The 21275-nt window shown below is 45.9% G+C and overlaps 1 protein-coding gene and 1 non-coding gene across 3 annotated transcripts in view; both read right to left on the bottom strand.

Annotated features, from left to right (window-relative positions):
* LOC149353351 (nose resistant to fluoxetine protein 6-like) overlaps positions 1-21275 on the bottom strand; it is a 65117-nt gene that overhangs the window by 20449 nt on the left and 23393 nt on the right. The window contains exon 1 of one of the 2 annotated variants that reach the window (XM_089582502.1): positions 10225-10660. The exons of the other annotated variant lie outside the window; for it this stretch is intronic. The gene's annotated coding sequence lies outside the window, so the exon portion shown is untranslated. Of the gene's footprint in view, positions 1-10224; positions 10661-21275 lie in introns of those variants that run through there. 2 annotated transcript variants of the gene reach the window in all.
* TRNAV-UAC (transfer RNA valine (anticodon UAC)) lies at positions 11500-11572 on the bottom strand. Its single transcript has one exon. It is a non-coding gene; the product is annotated as a tRNA-Val (tRNA).

Raw genomic sequence — 21275 nt, 5'->3', positions numbered from 1 at the left:
GGCTTAGTGAGGCGATGTCATCAGCTAATCGTAAATTACTCAGGTATTTTACTTTAACTCTTATCCCCAACTCTTCCCATTTTAGGCCCCGGAATACGTCCTTTAAGCAGGCGTTGAACAGCATTGGCAAGAACGTGTCTCCCTGCCTGACACCTTTCCGCATTGGAATTTTATCCCTGACTTTATGGAGAACTATAGTAGCTGTGCAATCGTTATAGATATCTTCCAATATTTTCACATGACACTCTTCCACACCCTGATTCCGCAATGCCTGCATGACAGCTGAGGTTTCCACTGAGTCCAATGCTTTCTCGTAATCAATGAAGGCTATATATAGGGGTTGGTTATATTCTGCACATTTCTCTATCACCGGATTGATAGTGTGAATGTGGTCTATTGTCGAGTATCCTTTACAAAAGCCTGCCTGACATTTGGTTGACTGAAGTCTAAGCTTGTCCTGACTCTATTAGCGATTACCTTAGTAAATGCCTTGTAGGCAACGGACAGTAAGCTTAGTGGTCTGTAATTCTTCAAGTCCTTGTCGTCTGCTTTCTTATGAATTAAGATAATGTTAGCGGGCTTCCAAGCTCTCGGTACGCTCGAGGACGCAAGGCATTGCGTATACAGGGTTGCTAGTTTTTCGAGCACAATCTCTCCTGCATCTTTCAACAAATCTGCTGTTATCTGATCCTCACCAGCTGCTTTCCCTCCCTGCATTGCTCCCAAGGCTTTCTTTACTTCCTCTTTCGTTACTGGCGGGATGTCCCATTGCTGTGCTCGACTGCCTCTCTCAGTAACTTGATGATTATATTCGCTACTGTATAGATTTGTGTAGAACTCTTCGGCTACTTTAACCATCTTATCCGTTTTGCTAATGACATTTCTCTCTTTGTCTTTTCGCGCATATATCTGGTTTTTACTTATGCCCAGTTTTCTCTTTACTGACTTTAGGCTACCTCCGTTCCTTAGAGCATGCTCGATTTTCTCCACGTTAAACCTTCTTATGTCACGCTACTTTGCGCTTATTTATTAACTTCGATAGCTCAGCTAGTTCTATCCTATCTGTGGAGTTAGACGTCCTCATGCTTTGGCGTTTCTTAATGAGATCTTTAGTCTCATGAGATAGGTTGCTGGTATCCTGTCGAACCATCCTACCACCTATCTTCTGCGGCGCACTCTCTAACGATATTTGCGAGATTATCATTCATTGTTTCAACACTACGGTCGTCTTCTTCAGTTAAAGTGGATAATCTGTTCTGCAGCGACATTCTGAATTCCTCTACCTTCCCTCTTAATGCAAACACGTTAATAGCCTTCCGCTTCACTAATTTCCTCCGTTCCCTCTTAAAATCTGAGCAAATACGAGACCTTACCATTCTGTGGTCGCTACAACGGACCTTACTGAGGACCTCCACATCCTCTACAATTTTTTTTAAAGTTTACTTAACAAATATATGCTTCACCTTCACGAAATTGTAAAATTTAAAGTAGTCTTTCATATCAGGGGTTTATTACAACTCAGAACTCAGAATCATCTTTTTATTGCCGACAATATGTCTTTGTTTCTGAAAATATGTCTTACAATGAGGGACACTAAAGCAGGATACAACTTAAAAAAAACAGCAGTTGCTAACACGGGGTCACGGTCCACGGCGTCCTGTGTTACTCCGCTGGCCGATCGCAACTGTAAGCAAAACCAGCTTTTTAATGTTTGACTATATCAAACAATCGATGTATTAAAATTCTAGAGCTCATAATTCTTTTTACTGTGATAAGCTTCTTGCTTACGCAACAAGAAACGTTAAACCAGTGGACTACTTTTTTTTTCGTTGAGGAATTCTGTGCGCGGAGGCTGAGTGTGGGCGGAGATTTCCTGCAGACTGAAGTTATATACGACTATAGGCGAATGAACTACCTGTTGTGTGTGGTAAAACTTGAAAACTTTGACATCGACATCAATCACATTTCTCATCACGCCTGGTGGTTTTCTCCAGACAATACACGAACCACGTTCGCTTTTCTAGCGGAATCAAAATGTAGACGATGAGGCCGAATCTGCTCACTGCTTCCAGATAAGCCTGAAGGCTTTTTTGTGCGAAACAAACGCACGAAACTGAAAGCACACAACGCAACGCTTCCACAGGAAGAGCTCAGAGCATCTTGAAGCTACGCAAGCGGGTGCAAGGGTTCTTGGAATAAACTTTTAGAGTTAATGCGCAAAAATCGATGTCCTACATTTATGACACTAGGCATATATGGAATAAAATATCAGTAAAAATAAATAAGCACTTTTTTCACTTCACATTTCATTCTTTTTTTGTTTAGTCCACAATATATGCTCTGTGCTACAGCCGTGTTCCTTCTTCGAGCAGGCCAGTAACTGTCAGCGCTGGGTCAGAATTTTGGCCGAGTAATCATTAATAAATAAATAAAAAATGAAGCCATTTAGCTTATTAGCATTTTTGAGGATTTGTTTTCTTTACTATAATTAGGGAAATGCGAAACTGCCATCAAGTTGGCTTCGTTCATCGTCCTATTAAAGCAGGACATTCTACACATGTCAGAATGTTCTAAACACAATCAGCTTGCGCGCACTTTTATCATTGTTCCTGCAGTGATGCATGCAATTCGTCACTGTTTATGCACAGTTCATATATGCCACGTTACTGCACCTTCCACGTTTTCTACATAGCTTAATGTTGCGGCAATGTTACCTGATGTCGAATCAACCATTTCCTCGCAATTTGTGTGGGGTGTGCACTGTAATGGACTTTAACTTTAGCGCCGCTGGCAGTCGGCCGCAGGGTCTGAGGCAATGTTACGGCTGGAAGCAGAGCACTAGCTGTCTCCAACCGACACAAAAACACACCGTGCCGCAATGTCTCGGACCCAGCCCCCCGCTCTCAGTAGCTCTAAAATCAGTGCAGGACGCGCAATCGAGCGTTCGTGTCAAGCCTGCTGTCGCTGGTACTCAAATTTACCATGCCGCACTGGGAAAACGGACTTCGCTAAATTTTAGATTCCATTCCATGAGGAGAGGGGCGCTATAATTTCTCCCTGCTGCACTTCGTCCATTAAGGTTTCCGTACATTTATATCTCTTTATATGCCTCCACATAATACCCAACGTGCTGAAAAAAAAAGATTATGAAAATGCGACCACTCGTGGTCTCATTATTGGTCACTAGGCATGGCATCCTGGGAATATACGAGCAGTTTCTACTCTTTACAATCGGTACGTCTAGCCTGTGTTAAATGCCATTCTTTCTTTACTATTTGAACACGTGAGCATCGTTTAAGAACATTAATGCAAAGAAAGGGGAAGAGTGGCGCGGATAATGTAATATTTGAAACAAATCGACACATAGAGGCCGATGGCAGAACTTTGAAACAGCGAGAAAAACGAGAAGATCTATATCGGGAGAGGGGGCACTGAATGATTTCATCTAAATTCTAGTTTCGTAGTCAGGTAGAAAACTTGTGGCGAATGGCATTGTTTTTAGCAAACAGATAAATCCAGTCTAACAGGTTAACTCTTTTTTTTTTGTGGTCGTGCTGAGCAATCGACGGCGCCTCGCCAGGAGGAACCGAGAAGCAATAGAATGAACATGTATTAGAGCACCAATGTGCGAGCGAAAAGACCTATAGAATAGAGCAGAAAACAAAAAAAAAATCAGCAATTTAACAGAAGCTGTTCGCTAGTAATCAAAATATTAGTACCGATATTCTGAATAAGAGCTGTTTGCCTCAAGTTCACCCCAGACCATATGTGATCAGAATAAGCTAGCAGCCTCGTCAGCATGGCGTGCAAGGCTTTCGGCTGCCACGAAATCTGACCAACGTAAGCAAGGAGGCTAAGGTAGCCACCTACAGAGAGTAGCTTGGCCTTATTTTACAGTACTCCAACGAAGTTTGAGATTGAGCGAAGAGACCTATCTCAAACATCTTTGGCGTGCTGCGAAATAAGGACTAGCTACTCTCTGTAGGCGGCTACTTTAGCCCCCTTGCTTACTTTGGTAAGATTTCGTTGCAGCGGCAAGCCTTGCACGCCCTGCTACGCGGCTACTATCTCATTTGGATCACATATGGTCTTGGGTGAACCAGTGGTGAAAAGCTATTGTTCAAAATATCTGAGTTAATATTTTGATTACTAGCCAACAGCTTCTGTTAGCTTGCTCATTATTTTTGCTTTCAGCGCACGTGAACGCACTTTTGAGCGTTGGGTATCGCGATCTCCCAACACCACTCTCGCGATGCGACCGAGCCTATCCTGCAGCTGTGCGTAGTCCGTCACATCAGACATCCTGATGTACAAAACAGATATCGGAAAATGGCATGCTTTTTCTGTTAAACATTGGAGAAATTGCTTCACAAAAACAAAAGAAAAAAAAAGCGGCCGCTGTGCTCATTGATGAAACCTATGTCACATTCCTTGTCACTGCACCGATTGAGTACCATTTGGGACAGCTTGTTGTTTCCTCAGCGTTAAACGTTTTCGGATATATTGTCTGACAAGCTGAATTAATATGCAACAAGAAGCGGCAATGAGTGCCGTTGGAAGAAAAGAAATCAACAAAGTATCACTTCTGATATATAGAGTGAACTGCTTTCAACAAAACTCCATTCCGAAATCATACTGTATTTTAGCAAAATTTCAATCGAATCCGAGCGGATTCACTGTGGCTGATTGCAAAGATGCGCTCTTCTATGCAGTAATGGCTAGTGAAAACAGGTAATAATTCCGAACTACTGCATGGATCCATACTTCAAGCGTGGTACCATGTTCGCAACTTTTCAATAATTATGAAATTTGGAAAGGCGGGGAAGTTTAACATTCGAAGCTATCAGTGAAATGCCGTTAGTACCTCCGCCTTTCGCCAGACCAGTACGGCTAAGTAACATGGCTACGACAAATAAAAGTACGGGAACTAGACCTGATTATTTCTACACCATGCATACAGCGCGCTATTACGCTTTACTGTCGAACACGATTCACATACAAGGTGTGTCACCTAAGATTTTACTAAATTTTTAAAAATAGGTTTTTAAGTTAGAAGGGCGCTTTTTTACGCATGGCATTCTCAGCGTTGCATTGCATCAGAATACGCCTATCATGAGCTTACTAACAAGCTGGTTAACTAGTACTGAATAGTTAACTTTCTTACTATTCCTGTTAGGTTCCTTAAGTATTGAAAGGCTTCTAGACCACCTTAAGTTATATTTATATGAATTTAGATATCAATATTCATAGTGTTTCGGAAACGCGTCCCTCGCCGTTGTTAGTTAGGTGCACTGGAGAGGCTGCTTTTACTGCTAGCTTCTCGAAAGTGCATGTAGTTTGTTGGGCCACAGCGCCGAGGGTAAACCTGTTTTCGACATTCTAAAAACTGGTATAGGTATTACTTTCCGTGGCCGAGACGCCTCTCAATAAGTAAGTAGCCTAACAGTAATACCTAAAAAGATAACTATTCAATATTAGTTAACCAGCCTGCTAGTTAGCACGTCTTGGTTGTATTCCGATGTTCTACCGCAGACAATGCTATGCCGAAAAATAGCGCTTTTCTAAAACAAAAAGCCTATTCTTACAAATCCTGTAAAGTCTTAGGTGAAACACCCTGTATGTCTGCCGTGTCATTTGTTTCGCATTCGTCAGTAAAGTGTATAGAGCGTCGCATGTATGATGGCTATGGTGACGTTCAGAAACCCCAAACCAGCACTAAACTAAAATACCGCGGGTAAATTGCTTGCTTAGCCTTCTCTGCGCAATTGAAAGCTGATAATTCTGCATACCTGCATGCTTACTTCTAGTCTCTAGCAGGTGAAAGAAGAATTATTGGTTGGAAGTTGTCACCGATGCTTCTAGCTTTTTCAAAGTCACCAAGTATTAGCACTCCTTCATATCCTAAGTTGAATGAATGAATGAATGAATGAATGAATGAATGAATGAATGAATGAATGAATGAATGAATGAATGAATGAATGAATGAATGAATGAATGTTTATTTTCGACAGAAATACAAAAAAAGTCTGTCGAGGAGGCTGAAAAAAAGGCAACGAATGCCTGACTAAGTGTCAGCCCCCTTTCTGAAAACACAAAACACTCGAGCAACAGGGGGTAAGAAAAATTACATAAAGTATATACATACACTTAAAATGGAAGGTAAGTAACATGCAATCAATAATAAAAACAGCGAACGCAAGTTACACTTTCAAGGAAAACAATCACAGCTGAATAGATAACAGGTACAAGTTCACTTTTTTTTTGAAGTTTCTTAGAGATGGCGATTCTTTTACAATACTGAGGATGGTAGGATGATGATTTAGGAAATCTGGAATTATAAAAGATAGCTTTTGCATACCATAGTTTGTCCTTATCTTGCCTGTGTTGTACGTAGTGTGTCTTGTATTATATGTGTGCTCTTTTGGAAGGTATGTTTTGAAAAAGGCGCTTTCATTATGGCTGATCTCTCGAAATATTACAATAGCTGTTTTTTTGTTAATAAGATTTTGTATTGTTAATGTACTATTCTTCTTGAAAAGGGGCGCAGAATGACTTCTATAGGGCGCATTTTCAACGACACGTATCATACGTTTCTGCAAGGTTAGCAAGCTGTCGATGTTAGTTTTCGTCGTGGTACCCCAGACAGATAAACAGTATTGGAGGCGCGAATGTACTAGGCTATAGTACAACTGTTTTTTTAATCGAGAAGGAAAGAGATGCTTTAGTTTATTAATAATACCGATGGATCGTGCAATGTTGGTTTTCACGCTGTCGACGTGGGCGGTCCAGTTTAAGTTTTCTTCAAACGTAACACCAAGGAACTTATGGCAAGTGGAGCGCTGGACGACTTCATCACGGAATTTTATTACTATGCTGTCATCAATGCACTTGTTACGAGGGCGAAAGGCAACGTATTTTGTCTTTTTAATGTTTAGTTCTAACTTATTTACTCGAAGCCATTCTGAAAGATTACCGAGCCAGATATTTGTTTCTTGTTGGAGAGCATACAAGTTTTCGCCAGAAAAAAAAACATTAGTGTCATCAGCGTATATAATTATGTCAGGTGTTAGGGGCACGTTTGTAATGTCATTAATGTATAAGAGAAAAAGAAGCGGCCCCAGAATGGACCCCTGCGGAACACCGAATTTAATTTCACCAAGTGATGATTTGTGGTTTTGAATGTCGGTATACTGCAGTCGGTTCGTTAAGTAGTTTTTAACTAAGTTAAGAGCGGTACCTCTGATCCCATACTCATTTAACTTTTGAAACAAGATATCATGCTTAATAGAATCAAACGCTTTTTTAAAGTCTAGAAATATTCCTATTGTATACAACTTGTCTTCAAAATTACTTATTATTTTTTCTTTAATGTTTAGCAGCGCCGTTTCGGTACATTGGTGTTTCCGGAAACCGTACTGGTGGTCTGTTAAAATGCTGTTTCGGGTGCAGAAATTTAAAATCCTGTCATTAATAGCTTTCTCTACGACTTTTGAAAAAACTGGTAGAACTGAAATCGGCCTGTAGTTGTTCATGTCGTTTCTGTCTCCCCCTTTAAAAATTACCGTTACTCGTGCAACTTTTAACTCATCGGGAAATGAACCAGTACACATTATTAAATTACATATATGTGCCATAGGCTTACGAATAAGCGCCACCACAGCTTTTATTGGTTCTGCCTTTATGCAATCCACACCACATGATGTGGAATTTTTTAACTTGGAGAATAAGCTACTTATTTCAGCTTCAACTGTTGGTGCAAGAAACAGGGATTTTCTCATACTGCATGGAATATATGACTGATAATTCGGGCTGTCAGAAACGAAAGCATTTGACGCACCACAATTTAAGAAGTGCTGATTAAACTTATCTGCCAGCGCAGTCCCTGTGAATACGACACCGTTGTCAGTGAGCTCAGAAATTGAGCTGTGTTCACTGTGCGGTAGCAGATTATTCAATGATTTCCAGACTTTTTTTGGATCATTAAGAATATGAGTAAACTTATTCTCATAATAGCTCTCACGCGCCAGCTTGATGTCGCGGCTTAGCTTATTCCTTACCTTTTTGAATTCCGATAGGTATTCTGGTTGCCTTGTCTTTATGAAAGTGGTAAAAAGCCTATCTCGTTCTTTAATCCGTTTTAAAAGCGCGGTATCAACCCAAGGTTTTCTACATTTCTTGTTTCTTCTTGCTTGTCTAAGAGGGAATGCTTTGCAATAAAGTTCCTTGATTTTAGTTACAAAAAGGCTGTACGCCTTAAGAGGATCCGTCAACGTGTATATCTCGGACCATTCGATTTTGCTCACTAATGCATGAAAATCAGCAATCGTGTTCTTGTTTATCAGTCTGTATTTTGAGTTGCTGTCCTTCTTGAGCTGCGGTCTTATTTTAGTCTCACGTGTGAAAAATAAGAATATCGGCATGTGATCGCTTACGTCAGTTGTGAGGACACCCGATTCTAATTCAGTTGTTCGCGTCGTGAAACATAAGTCAAGTAGGCTCTCAGAACCATTCGCCACTCTGGTTGGAACATTGATCACATTTTCATAGCCAAAGGAAATGAATACATCCAAAAACATCTGTTTGGCACGTTCTAGAGAAAGCAGATTAATGTTGAAATCACCTGTGACAATGAGGGGATAACCCAGTTGTGTACAAAATTCCAACATGCATTCGAGAAAATCTAGTAAGATGGATACAGCACCGGAAGGAGGCCTGTAAATAACCACAAATATTGTGTTCGCACACTTGATCATGAGAGATTCGAAGTGCTCTTGTATGACAGAAAACTCAGAAATTACATCAAAACAGAGATCGTGTTTTACATAGAAAGCTACACCACCCCCTTTCCTACTTTTCCTGGAAACTGAGCAACACTTGTACCCTGAAAAGTGAACTGCATCGTAATCATCGCGAAACCTTGTCTCAGAGAAAGCCAAGACATCAAATTCGTGCTCTAGGTCATCTAGGAGCATACAAACAGATTCGTGCTTGCTTTTTAAACTTTGGGCGTTCAAATGGAATAAGGACATCTGATTGTTGTTAGTTAACGCTCTACTCTGCTTGAAAGAAAGCTTATCGTAGTACCTGCATCCTTGAAAAGGGATTGCCATTTTTGAAAATTAGCATAAAAATATATGCTGACGGGCTCTACCGTATCCTATCCAGATCTTCCATTGTGATGACTCTGATGACTCGGGAACGAGGACCACGACGCACAAAAAATTTCCCATTCTTGTGCCAAGCAAATTTGTACTCTTTTTCAGCCGCTCGCGTCTTCATATGCCAGAAAAGTTTTTCGTTCTGCGCTGTGAGATTTTCATTCAGGAAAATTTTTGAGTCTAATTCTTTCAGTTGAGCCTTTTTTCCAAGCCAAGCATCTCTCGTAGCGCGAGATGTAAAGCGAACCAGAACAGGCGGAACCTTCTCCGGTTTTTCAGTGCTGGGTTTCTCGTTTTCATCGTCTCCTGCACCAGTCCTGGACTTCAACGGAATTCGGTGAGCGGCTTCAATGTCATGTCCCGAAAGGTGGGGAAGCTCGAGATCGTCCGCCAGACAGTTTAGCTTTTCTAGCAGGTTTTCATTGATATGGTGGGGCAGACCATGCACTTCTAGATTGAGCCGCCTGCCATACTGGTCGAGGTCGTTTAATTCCTGCCTAAGTTTGTCAATTTCTTGGTCCTTTACGTCGACCTCAAGTTTTTCCACACGCTTTCGAAGGCTTGCAATATCTTCATTTTGCTGCTTCATCTCAATAATGACCTCATCATATTTTGTAGCCATTTCCTGCATTGCCTGCTCAACGCTAGTCACAGTTTCCTTTATTTCTTCTAGAGCGTCTAGCTTAACTTTCATTTCAAGTAGCACTGCAAGTTTGCGGTGTATTTCTGAAATTTCACTTGAAAGGTTCAGTTCCGTTACTTCATCGTAGTTTGTTGTGTTCTGACCGCTTCGGGTCTTGCCTGCTTTGCAAGTGGCGCATTTCCAGGATTTCAAGGCGGTTTCCGATTTTTTGCGGTAGGCGCTTAACGTCACCCCCGAGCAAGGGCCCAGATGATAACTATAATCGCATTCAGAGCACGATAGGTGTAATTCATCGTCCTGAAGCGCTTTGTTGCAAACGAGACAGTCCGACATGATAACAATTACTCGTCACGCCAAAAAACAGGTTCACTCAGCAGCAGTGGCAGCAATAGACGGAAAAGTACAAGGTGAAAAACAACCAACCTGCAACATGAGAAGTGCCGTCTTTGAAACAGGCCTGAACCACTCGGTACTGCCGCTGCCGACCACTGCTGCTGAGTGTGTGACTGCCTCCAGCGATGTCAGGTTTCTTTTGTAGCTCTCTTCTGGTGACGTCAGTGACGTCAGGGGTGCTGACGTCAGGGCGAAGTAATTTGCTGGCAGCCGGTAGATAAGATCCACGCCGCCAGAAATGACAAAGGTGCGTCTAGCGATGGCGGAAGGAATCCTGCAACATGAGAAGTGCCGTCTTTGAAACAGGCCTGAACCACTCGGTACTGCCGCTGCCGACCACTGCTGCTGAGTGTGTGACTGCCTCCAGCGATGTCAGGTTTCTTTTGTAGCTCTCTTCTGGTGACGTCAGTGACGTCAGGGGTGCTGACGTCAGGGCGAAGTAATTTGCTGGCAGCCGGTAGATAAGATCCACGCCGCCAGAAATGACAAAGGTGCGTCTAGCGATGGCAGAAGGAATCCTGCAACATGAGAAGTGCCGTCTTTGAAACAGGCCTGAACCACTCGGTACTGCCGCTGCCGACCACTGCTGCTGAGTGTGTCTGCTGAGTGTTCGGACGCTGAAGCTTTCCTTTCCTCCACATTTTCCGTTAGCTTCAAGAATTTTCATTCCTTTACAAAAGTTAGATTGCCCTTGAAAGATGCTTCTCTAAGATTTGTTTAATTTGAACCTATGTATTGATATATAAGATGCTGTAATTTTCGAGAATGGGTCACTGACCTTAGACAGAATTAAACGCAACCCGAAATGCATAGAGTTATGCAGGGTTAATGCCGCACTTCAGTTTGTTGAAAAAAATGGCACGGGGATGATGCTCTGGAAGGTTGATCAATAGATAAATGAACATCTAACGTAAAATACTACTACTACTTGTGGTTACGTGGGGGGATGATGAGCTCGGCTTCTGCCACCCTCATCGTGGGGGCACAAAACGTAAAATAAGAAAAGTTGCTTTGGAGAAATGCGGTGTAGCTCGGTGTATATATAAAAAAAAAGAAAACCCCACTACGCTCTTTTTTGTATGAAGTCGCGACTACATGCAGCTGGATGACCACCAATAGCACGTATTACGCATGCACTGGAAAGGGCCGAATTTCTTAATGATGCTGCTCGCAATTGATTGTTTACATCTTCATTACAGGTAGTTCTTGCTATTTGTTTCCCTATTGTAGGTCGTTGTTGCTATGATACCGTATTAAGCAACCGTCATTGCTTGTAAACTATTCGCCACAGAAAAAAAATTCATATGGCTCCGCCCGGGATCGAACCGGGGACCTTTCGCGTGTAAAGCGAACGTGATAACCACTACACTACGGAACCAGTTGACATTGGCGTTCTCGGGCTTTGTTTTCGGACAATTACTTTGCTGCCACCAGTCATATTAAGCTACCAGGTGGCAATACAACTCTACGGGAATGTGTTTTGTAACAGTTCTTTAGCTGCCGGCTTTGACATATTAGCGGCATTAGCGGCAGCAAGAGCAATGAACGTCACTAGCGGCAACAAAAGAATTTTTTAGAAAATACAGTCCCCAGACATGCAATGCAAGCTGGTTCCGTGGAGAAAGAAGAAGACGTTGTTCGAAGCGGACGCGTTCTTCGATTTTCTCCGCACAAAAGGTTCAAACGGCCTCTGGCCGAAGCACTGCTCAGGCTTTTGCCGGCAGTAATGACTACCGTATCGTTCTGCCCCGACTCCCAACCTGTGAGCTGGTGACGACTCCGTTTTCCTGCATGCAGACCTTGCCAGGCGTCCGTACAGGGCACAGGATTTAAGAGACTCGCTGCGAAACGTCGTGGACCTCAAATAAATTAGCCCTATCGGACAATTCCAGATGTCTCACGTCTGGATGGTTGCTTGCAAATCGGCGCAATCAAAAGAAAAGCTCGTGTCGTGCGGCGACCTCTTGGAGAAGAGCCGCCGCTGTGTTTTTGTTTACCCGGAGCCGAAGGAGGGGAAGCTGAAGCTTTTGCGGCTTCTCGAGCGTTTGGAAGATTGCTTCATCCGTGAGGCAGTCCAGGCGTACGGGAAGGTGACATCTATCTTGGCGTAAAATTGTAAAGTTTCAGACATGGAGCAGATGAAAACTCTAAGCCGTGATGTCGCCTTGTCTCTTGCTGAAGGAGTCGGGGTTAGTGACGTTCCACTTCAGCTGACTGTGTGCGGCATTCAGAGCCTTGTTCTGATTCCGGGCAGACCACCTCTGTGTCTGCGTTGCAACCGCGTTGGACACATTCGTCGGCACTGTCGGACGCCGCGGCGTGACGAGTGCCGGCGTTTCGGCCACACTACGGAGGAGTGCGTCGTGACGTATGCCGACAAGCCGCGGCATCGCGTGCGGCCTCCTGACGACGCTCTACAGGAGCACATCATGGATGCTGCAGAAGTACTTGACGTGACTGGGGACTTGCCAGTAGCCACTGCAGCTGAGCCTTCGAGTGTCAGTGTGCCGGTTGTTCCACAAAGTGCTGCCGCGGAGTGTAAAGAACCAGCGGATGACCATGCGGCGCCGCCTCGGTGTGAGGCGCCGAGTTCTACTGCTGGTGGAGAACCTGTCGCCGTCCTTGAAGTCCCTACGGATACCACGGCAGAAACTTCGCCTCCTCCTGTCATTGCTGGCCAGCACCTTCCGGATCAGGGCCTTCTTCCAGTGGATGATGAACGTAGTTCCGCAGACGAGCCGCTTCAGAAGCGCCGTGCGTCCTGCGCTTCTTGAAATGAGTGACGAGGAGGACCCGGTGCGCAGCACGCACCGCCGCCGGCGTAAAGCGTCGAGACACAAGGGGAAGTGCCGACATTCGCGGTCCAGGAGGCCTGGCGGTGGTTCTAAGGCGGCTTCGCCGTCTACCGACAGGCACATGGAACTGTAGGCATAAATTGTTGCAGTCATCATGGCTGCTTCCTCAGAGTTAGTATTCGCAACACTTAATGTACGTGGCCTTAGGTCTTTCCAGAGGCAGGTGCAACTCCGCCGACTCTTCTGCAGCAGGCACCTTGATGTTATCGGCATCCAGGAGACGAAAATTGAAAGTGAGGAGGATACCGAGGTGGCCCTGCAATCCTTTTTATCAGAATATAATGTCCTTGTGACGCATAGTGTCGGCTTGTCGGCGGGTTGCTGTTTGTTTCTGCGCAAGACACTTCCCTGTTCGGGCTTGACCTACAATGTTGATAACGAGGGCTGGTTGATATGCTGCGATTTTCTGCTCTATGGAATGCCATGGCGACTAATTAATGTATATGCATTCAATACTGGACCAACGCGCATTAGTGTTTTTCAAGGCATAGCCAACTTACTGGACTGTGACCGGCACGTTGTACTATTGGATGACTTTAAATGTGTGTGCGACCCGGTTTATCGTGCCGATCCTGATATACCCAGGGATAGGAGCGGTGAATTTTTGTCACTTGTTACGGAACATGCCGGGCTCATTGATACCGGAAGTTCATGTCCTGGTTCCCGCTTATTCACACTCATTCAGGGCCATTCTCACGCTCGCCTAGATCGAATTTATGCATCTTTCGCACTTGTCTACCGAGGATTGGTCTGTAATACTGTACCAGTTTCATTATCTGATCACTGTATGGTGGTTGCTCTAGTCGGTGGCATTGATTGTTCAAAATTTAGGCCGAAATGGGCGCTCTGGAAGCTGAACTCCTCAGTAATTAATGATGAAGACTTTCTCATTCGTGTCAGCTCGCAAATGGAATCCTGTTTCTCGAGCAAGATGCCGTTGTTCGCCGCATGGGAAATGTTTACGCAGGACGTGCGTGCGACAGCTATATAAATTGATTCCGTGAGGTCTTTTTACAGGAAACATCAGGAGCAGACACTCAGGAAAAATTTGTACAACCTCTATGAAATAGAGTGCGAAGCACCTGGCTTATATACGGGTGAATTTGCTAGTATCAAAAGTGAGTTACAAAGGTTTGATGCAGAACGCTACAGGGGTGCCCATGTTCGGTCTCGTACCAAGCGTCTTCTGCAATGTGAGCACTCGACACGACAGGCTTTGCTTGATGAGCGCCGTCATGCGACTGCAAAGTTTATTTCGGGGACGATGTCCAATGGCAAACTAGTGTACAGTACAAATGAGGTGTTGACCGTATTTGTGGATTATTACACAGACTTGTTTAGTGCTTCACCTGATGCACATAATTGGGAAATTTTGGCGCATTTCAGACTCTTAGTGAGCCCTTTATCAGAAGAAGATTGTTCTGTTATTAGCGGCTCTTTCACACAGGAAGAGGTGGAACATGCAATTGATCAGTCACCTGTCTCAAAAACGCCCCGACCTTACGGAATTTGAGGTGAATTTCAAAAGGCTTTTAAATCTACTCGCACTCCTGTCCTGCTGCGGGTCTTCACGGTGGGGCTCAATATAGCAGCCCTTCTCAGTCTTTACAAAAAGTCACACAGTGCTAATTCCGAAAACTACTGATGAAGGAAAACTGCGCTCCGTAGAAGGTTATAGGTCCATTACATTGGAAAATGTGGATTACAAAATTGGTGCTGAAGTCTTGTCAAATCGCCTGCAATTCGAAATGTCAGTACTCATTGGATCTCACCAGACGTATGGTTTGAGAGGCCGCTCCATTCAAAGTAATGTTCACACTGCGCGTACAATTCTTGAATATTCCTCCACCTGTCATGAACAGCTTGCTCTGCTTCAGATCGACCTTGCGAAAGCATTTGACCGCGTTCGCCATCAATTTTTGTTTTCATTTCTAGAGCGAGCAAACGTGGGTTCTAGTGTACTTAAGGGGGTGAAACTTTGCTACAGCAACTATTCAACACGATTAATCATTAATGGCCAGCTCTCGAACCCTGTGCCAATCCGCTCTTCCGTGAACCAAGGCTGTCTGATGTCTCCTCTGCTTTTTGCTCTTTACCTGCAACCGCTTTGTTTGAGTGCTTTGCGTGACAGTAACATTCATGGGTTCCCTGTTTTGGGTAATGAAGTCAAATTGCTAGCATATGCTGACGAACTTCCATAGAATATCCATAGAATTTCGAAAACTAAGTTACCCTCGGCAATGTGGCCCAAGTAATTTTGGCTATTTCGACGAGGTAGGTGCACTGGAGAGGTTGCTTTGACTGCTAGCTTCTCGAAAGCGCAGGTAGTTTGTTGGGCCACAGCTCCGAGGGTAACCGTGCTTTCGAAATTCTAAAAACTGATACAGATATTACTTTCGGTGGGCTACACGCCTCACAATAAGTAAGGAGCCTAACAGCTATACTTAAGAAGTGTTGTGTCCCCTTATTGCTTTTGTGTGTGTGCGCCCCCTCCTAACGACCACTCGCATTCCCCTCCTAACGACCGCTTGCCCTTCGTCGCACGCTGTCGCCAGAGGCCCCCCCCACGGTGCGCCCCCGCACCCTCCTCCTGTTCTGGGAAGCCACTCCCTCCCGTGGACGCTTCTCCCCTCCCTCCTTTCTTCGGGCGGCCAGTTCGGCTGCTGCCTCGGTCGACGCTGGTCGCACCCTCTTCAGCTTTAAATAAACGAAGTCTAAAAGTACCGTGTGCGTCTTTCGCTGCATTCAACACAGCGACCGGACACGACAGTGGCGACGAGAAAGTGGATTCGACCCGCGCTACGCAACGCTATTGACAAGCCATGGCTACGCGAGGGTTTCCCAATCAGATACCAGAATTCAACGGCTCATCGTGGTCATCGTGGGTTGGACGCCTTCAGTTCTACTTTGAAGCTAACAACATCACAGACCCAGCCTTGAAGAGGGCCAACCTGCTGACGCTGTGCGGGGAGCAGACCTACGATACTGTCTGCGCCCTTATTCAGCCAAGCACACCAGCGGCAGTGTCTTACGACGACATCGTAAAAGCGCTGCAAAAGCACTACGACCCAAGGCCATCCGAGGTCTACAGCCGGGCTCGCTTCCAACGACGAGATCAACTGGGAGGAGAAACTGTGAGCGCCTACGTAGCCGCGCTCAAGAAGCTCGCTGCCGACTGCAATTTTGGAACGCTGTCGACAACAGCTACCGGGCAGGAGGGAGACGCAGCTTCTTCTGCTAACACCACCATGCTTCCCTTGGACGTGATGTTACGCGACAGATTTGTGTGCGGACTGAGTGACGAGTCACTGCAGCAGCGCCTGTTCGCTGAGAAGGACCTCACATTCAGCAAAGCTTACGACATCGCCGTTCGAGCGGAGAGCGCCGGTCACCAGCAGAGAGGGATTCGCCGGAACACCGAGCCGGTACACCAGACAAGCAACCAGGTGCGCAAGCCTTCTGTTGTTGTAAAATCGGTCAAAAAGGCACAACGCTGCTGGCGGTGTGACGACCAACACAACCCCCAGGGATGTCGATTCCAGTCAGCCACGTGTAATTTTTGCCACAAGCGAGGGCATATCGAAAGAGCATGCATTACGAAACGGAGACTTGCCAAGATAAAGTCACCTTCCCAGCCTAATCACAGCGTCAACGCCTCAGAGAATACGCCGCTATCTGATCTCCATGGAACAACATCAGCAACACCATCTGTGTTGTACGACCTGAACACCATGAATCTCGGCACGCGACCGAAGATTTTTACAGAAGTAAGCGTACATCACCAGCTGATTAAGTTCGAGGTGGACTCCGGCGCAGCCTGTACTCTTATCAGTGAGGACACGTTCCGAACTTCATGGCCATCTGACGCACCCGCCCTGCAACAAGACGACACGCACCTGCGAACGTGGTCAGGACAGAATCTGCCACTATTGGGCTCTGCCAACGTGCAGGTTAACTACAACGGCCAGACCCATACGCTACCTCTGCTTGTTGTGAAGGGCACAGGATCAAGCCTTCTAGGGAGAAACTGGTTTTCTCCACTAGGCGTGATGATATGCGGCAAACACCAAAACGCCGATGCGCTAAGCCGTCTGCCACTAGACGCAACTGTTGACGAACCATTTCCACCAGGAGACGTTCTGATGTTCGAAGCACTGCCAGAACCTCCGCTTACAGCAGGCACAGTTGCAGCATCTACGCAGAAGTGCGCAGCTCTCCGGCTGGTTTACACAGCTGTTCAACAAGGCAACGTGCATAAACTCAAAGGGGACAACTTCGACGCTTACCGCAGGCGAGCTACAGAGTTGAGCACCCATCGCGGCTGCATCATATTTGGGTCCCGAGTTGTGATGCCGAGAGAACTACGCGCACAAGCTATGTCTCTCATCCACGCCGGACATCGGGGCATCGTTGCAATGAAAAAGTGTGCCAGAAGCTACATGTGGTGGCCTGGCATTGACAACGACATCGAAACAGTGGTGCGAGAATGCAAGCCTTGCCAGAGCAGCCGGAGCGCCCCGCCGAAAGCTCCTGTCCCAGAATGGGAAAAGCCAGACACACCATGGCACACACTGCACATTGATTTTGCAGGACCAATTGAGGGCTGCACTTTCCTTGTGGTCGTAGATGCCTACACAAAGTGGCTTGAGATAAGGCAAATGGGACAGACGACTTCGGCAGCAGTCATTGACAACCTCCGATCACTATTTGCAACGTTCGGCCTGCCGCGCAAGGTAGTGTCGGACAACGGAACACCGTTTGTGTCTGCGGAGATCCTCAAGTTTTATCGCGACAACGGGATCTCATCAGTTACATCGGCCCCCTACCACCCAGCGACAAACGGACAAGCCGAGCGCTACGTAGCCGAGCTAAAACGCGCCCTTGAAAGAGATCAGACAGGCTCGCTGCAGCGCCGCCTTGCGCGCTTTCTCTTCAAGCAGCACACGACGGTTCAGAGCACAACAGGCGAGACCCCCTCGAAAATGATGTTCGAGCGTGAAATGCGAACCCAGCTCACAGCCATCCTCCCCGAGCCAAAGGCAGAGACGTTCCGGGAAGAAAAAGCAATTCCGCGCTGCGGCACGCTTAATGAGGGGCAGCGCGTCCTCGCCCGACAGTTTCTGAAAAAGCCACGCTGGGAGGAAGCTACAATAGACGATATGCGAAATTGCCTGGCGGTCTGGCAACACCGCGCCCACAACTTCCGGTTTCCATCTTGGCGCGGTCGAGCTCGTCGAGTTGGTGCATCGTTTGCTATGCGTACTTTCTTCTTGCGAGTGGAATTTCAACAGGCAAGCTTCAGCTGCTGCGTTGTTTTCACAGCTGATCTTTGACTAAATGTAGGTGCTTTCAATAAGCGCCAGCTTACTCCTACCGCGTCCTCAGCTTCGCTTGAAGTCTGGCGCTGATGATCGCAATAATCCGCACTCGAAAGTGGGTTGGAAAGTCGAACCGTGACCGTGTGCTGTTGTCGTTTTAATGCTCGCATTAAAGCACCAGTTCAAGCATCACGCATTATCATGGCTATTTTATTCCCAGGTGGACGTGAATTCATCTGGTAGGGTAGCGATCGGTTATTTTGCGGTGAGTGCGCACGTGTATTGACAAACTTCTGTGATAGTGCGAACTTTCGTTCGCGCCGACGCCAGGAGCTTCGTGCATTGCAGTATAATCACACAAGACCCTCGACCAGCTGCGTAATTCGATTCCTTTACTGTAATGTGCAATGCGCATCTGCGGTTTTCAACGTCACCGTTTCAGAGCCCGGCGTCGGTTGATTTTCGCCGCAATTCGTTGAAAAGACGCAGTTGAAGCGAGTATTGCGATGTTGTCAATCGATATTACCAAGAGGAAAGTGGGCATATATAATTCAAAATGTAAGCAAAGACGCAGTTTTTTTTTTTAGATAAGCACTGAGCTACCGCGGCGGCTTGATTAGAGAAAGAGCGTACAGCTGTAGGTGCCTGCACGGACTCGATACGCTGGTCAAGTTGTGTGTGCAGAGGCGAAATTAGCATGTTCGGTTGCTTCCGAAACTTAATTAGCTTACTCCCAAACTTGGACAAATGGCTTTGTTGCGAAGCAAGCTGTTGAAGCTTGCCACAACGATAATAAAATCTGATGGCCTGAAGCGTTTTCAGAACACTGTTGCACGAACTTTCTAGCTTAGAAATGCGTCCCTCCTTCATAATAAAGTAGCTACATTATTTGCTTCTTTTTTTTTTAGATTTTCGTCGCCGCAGATATGGAAGGTATAGGAATCCTCAAGAAATAAAGCATTCGCACCTCAGTTTTTATACGTAGTGTGTATTGCTTCATATACGTAATGTCCAGAGAGTTTGCTCGCCCTTCTAAAACTAATTGAACGCGGGAAAAACTTAACTGAACACGTAGCAAACTAAGCAGTAATCGGCATATGGTTCTTCAAGTGAACTTATTTCGCCACGGCACGAGCGATTGGCCCGCTCAAAAAAAATTACCTTCTCTATTACGTTGTTCAAGTATGCGTCTATATATATTCACGCCCGACCGGGGAGTTGATAAATGCACGAAATCGGCTTCTAATTTTGATCAGAGACAACAAAGGCTGTGGTCCTTATCTTAATTTAAACGCAAATCACCTCGAGAGATTTGTCAAAAATCAGCGCAGAAAGCGAAAGCTGCGCACTGATCCGCGTGCTGACACATGATACCTCGCATGGCGTTTTGTGTTACTAAAACGTTGGGACGGAGTAAAAAAATAGAAAAGCGAAAAGCTGGAACGCACCTAGTTCTGGCACGCATCGTAGTGTCTTTTCACAGTGGAGAGGGTAGCGCAACACTGCATCGGCATTTTACTTTTCAAACGAAGCGCAGCCGTTTTAACCCAACGCTGGGCAGCGGTTTCGTTTCTGTACCGTGCCAACATGGAGGACTTAGTTCTCGGAGCGTCGAGAGATGGCGCTGCGCATTTCGCATATCGTCTATTGTCAGACGCATAGGCCTGCGCTCTTGGCTCGTCAACATACATGGCACAGTAGCACGCCGACATCTCAACCAGCTGCGTAGATTTACGACGCCGTCTGAGAGCTGTCCGCCAGCGGAGAGAACACGTGCACCATTTTCCCACATAGCCTGGCACCTTTTCCCGGAAGAGAGACTTCGCCCAGGACAGACCTAGGAGACACAGCGAACAACAGCCAGCCTACAAGTGTTTCTCCCCCGAGCGCACAAAGCCAGCGCGCCTCCACGCGTGAGCGCCGACCCCCTGCACGATACCAGGCAACTTTCTAAGGGGTAAGGAAGTTTTGTGTCCCCTTATTGCTTTTGTGTGTGTGCGCCCCCTCCTAACGACCACTCGCATTCCCCTCCTAACGACCGCTTGCCCTTCGTCGCACGCTGTCGCCAGAGGCCCCCCCACGGTGCGCCCCCGCACCCTCCTCCTGTTCTGGGAAGCCACTCCCTCCCGTGGACGCTTCTCCCCTCCCTCCTTTCTTCGGGCGGCCAGTTCGGCTGCTGCCTCGGTCGACGCTGGTCGCACCCTCTTCAGCTTTAAATAAACGAAGTCTAAAAGTACCGTGTGCGTCTTTCGCTGCATTCAACACAGCGACCGGACACGACAAGAAGTTAACTATTCAATATCAGTTAACCATCCTGCTAGTTAGCACATCTTAATTGTATTCCGATGTTCTACCGCTGACAATTCTATGCCGATAAAAAGCGCTCTTCTAACCCAAAAAGCCCATTCTTAAAAAGTGTGTTAAGCCTTAGGTGATACACCCCGTATGTCTGCCGTGTTATTTGTTTCGTATTCGCCAGTAAAGTGTATAGCGCGTTGTATGTATGATAGCCATGATGCAGCATAGAAACCCCAAACCACCACTAAACTAAAATACCGCGGGCAAATTGCCTGCTTAGTCATCTCTACGGAATCGAAAGCTGAGAATTCTGTATACCTGCATGCTTACCTCTAGTCTGTAGCAGATGACAGAAGAATTATTCGTAGGTAGTTTTCACCGATTGTTGTAGATTTTTCAAAGTCACCAAGTATCAGCAATCCTTCATGTCCTAAGTCCGGACACTGAAGCTTTTCTTTCCCCCACGTTTTCCGTTAGCTTCAAGAATTCTCATTCCTTTACAAAAACTTAGATTGCCCTTGAAATATGCTTCTCTAGATTTGTTTTATTTGAACATATGTCTTGATATGTGAGTTGCTGTAATTTGCCAGAATGGGTCACTGACCTGGTT

The sequence above is a fragment of the Amblyomma mixtum genome, chromosome 3, assembly GCF_055824585.1.
Source record: "Amblyomma mixtum isolate Tamu chromosome 3, ASM5582458v1, whole genome shotgun sequence".
Classification (NCBI taxonomy): domain Eukaryota; kingdom Metazoa; phylum Arthropoda; class Arachnida; order Ixodida; family Ixodidae; genus Amblyomma; species Amblyomma mixtum.
The sequence above is the reverse complement of the archived record's forward strand: the minus strand, read 5'-3'. Positions and strand labels throughout refer to the sequence as shown.